Source organism: Hevea brasiliensis, chromosome 12 (assembly GCF_030052815.1).
Source record: "Hevea brasiliensis isolate MT/VB/25A 57/8 chromosome 12, ASM3005281v1, whole genome shotgun sequence".
Taxonomy (NCBI): domain Eukaryota; kingdom Viridiplantae; phylum Streptophyta; class Magnoliopsida; order Malpighiales; family Euphorbiaceae; genus Hevea; species Hevea brasiliensis.
The window spans coordinates 19478140-19480581 of NC_079504.1; the positions used below are offsets into that span (position 1 = coordinate 19478140).

Below are 2442 nucleotides of genomic sequence, written 5' to 3' on the forward strand. Positions count from 1 at the left end.
AAGATCATGCCTATCCTAACATTGGAGATTTCATGCCAAGTATCACAAGACCAAGGGTAGAAGCTAATAATTTTGAACTGAAGCCTGCACTCTGTCAAATGGTACAACAAGCACAATTTGGAGGAAATCCAAGTGAAAGTCCACATGTGCATCTAGCACACTTTCTTGAGATCAGTGATATGTTGAAGATAAATGGAGTTTCTGATGATGCAATTCGACTCAGATTATTTCCTTTTTCTCTGAAGGACCGAGCTAGAGAGTGGTTACATTCTTTGCCACCGGGTTCTATCACAACATGGGATGAACTTTCTCAAGCATTTTTAGCTCAATATTTTCCACCGAGCAAGACAGCTAAGCTGAGAAATGAGCTGACTTCTTTCAAACCTAGAGATGATGAGAGCTTGTATGAAGCATGGGAAAGGTACAAGGATTTGCAAAGGAGATGTCCACATCATGGGATTCCTAAGTGGATGCTTGTTCAACACTTTTACAATGGAGTTTCACCAGCCATTAGAAGTACGATTGATGCATCTTCTGGAGGTGACCTTATGGAGAAATCTGAAGATGAAGCTTTTTCTGCACTTGATAAAATTGCTTATAACAACTACCAATGGAGTTGTGAGAGGAATGAGATCAAGAAACCAGCTGGTATGTTTGAGCTTGATGCCATGAATATGATTAATGCTAAGTTTGATGCTTTGACAAGGAAAATGGACAAGCTAAGCATGAAAGTAGATTCTTCAACCGGAGGTTCTAGTAATTCAGTAGAAGTTGGAGCTGCAAATGTCAATTGTACAGCAGATTTTTCTGCACTTAATCAAGATTTTTCAAGTGAGCAAGTGGATTATGTGGGGAACTACAATCAAAGACCAGGTGGTAACCCATTTTCTGCAACTTATGATCCAGCATGGAGAAACCACCCCAATTTCTCTTGGGGAGGTAGACAAGGGCAAAATCAGAATTTTCAGCAACCTTCTGGGTATCAACAACATCAGAATTTTCAGCAGAATAGAGGTCCTCCTCCTGGAATTTCTAAACCTCAAAATGCACCTGCTCCACCTCTACCACAACAAGCACAACTAGACAAGACAGCTAGATTGGAATCTATGATTGAAACTCTACTTGTGAGCCATCAAAGTCAACAAGAAATGATTTCTCAATTAGCATCTAAAGTGGATCAAATGGCAACACACAACAAGATGTTAGAGAATCAAATAGCTCAACAAGCTAGCTCTTCAAGTAACAAAGCATTTGGGAAGCTTCCTAGCCAACCAGAAAATTCAAGGGAGCATTGCAAGGCTATTACATTGAGAAGTGGAAAAATATTGGAGAATGGAGATAAAAAGATTGAAGAGAAAGTTGAAGAAAAGAAAAGCAGAGAAGGAGATGAACAAACTGAAGTTGAAGTTAGAATTGAAGCTGAGAAAGAAAATTCAGTGGAAGAAAAAGGAAGTAAGGAGAGGGAGAGCAAAGAAGAAGAGCCCAAATATGTTGCACCTAAAGCCTACATGCCACCTTTACCATTCCCACAAAGGTTTCAGAAAGCAAAATTGGATAAACAATTTGGGAAGTTTTTGGAGGTATTGAAGTCTTTGCATGTGACTATTCCTTTCACTGATGCTTTAGCACAAATGCCTTCATATGCCAAATTTTTGAAGGAGATTTTATCTAACAAGAAGAAATTGGAGGAATTTGAGACTGTAGCTCTCACGGAGGAAAGCAGTGCTATTTTGCAAAATAAGCTTCCACCCAAACTGAAGGATCCTGGAAGTTTCTCCATACCATGTCACATTGGGGATATCAGTATAGATAAGGCTTTATGTGATCTGGGAGCCAGTGTTAGTCTGATGCCATTGTCTATCTATGAGAAAGTGAAGATTGGAGAAATGAAGCCTACTACCATATCACTACAGTTAGCAGATAGGTCTATTAAATTTCCAATTGGAGTAGTTGAGAATGTTCCTCTGAAAGTTGGGAAATTTTTCATACCAGTGGATTTTGTGGTATTGGAGATGGAAGAGGATGTACACATTCCTATTATTCTTGGTAGACCTTTCCTTGCTACTGCTGGAGCTGTGATTGATGTAAAAAATGGGAGGCTTACATTAGAAGTTGGGGAAGAGAAAGTAGAATTCAATTTGTTTCAAGCAATGAAAAAGAAAGATGATTCAAACTCATGCTTGAGAGTTGATGTGATAGATGAAGAGGTTAGAGAAGTGCTTAAAAAGCAACATCCTAAAGATCCCTTAGAAGCTTGTTTGGTTCATAACATCAAAAAAGGGGATGAGATTGAGGAAGCTGCAGAATATGCTACAATTTTGGAAGGAAATCCACCATTGCCTATGGCTGATTTTGAAAAGATTGGGAACTTGAAGCAAGAAACAACTTCATCATCAAAGTTTGAAAAAGGTGAAGCACCTAAGGTAGAGTTGAAACCTCTTC

At 38.9% G+C, this 2442-nt stretch overlaps 1 non-coding gene across 1 annotated transcript; it reads right to left on the minus strand.

Annotated features, from left to right (window-relative positions):
• Positions 1-353: 353 nt before the first annotated feature.
• LOC131171587 (small nucleolar RNA R71) lies at positions 354-460 on the minus strand. Its single transcript, XR_009142247.1, has one exon. It is a non-coding gene; the product is annotated as a small nucleolar RNA R71 (small nucleolar RNA).
• Positions 461-2442: the final 1982 nt, after the last annotated feature.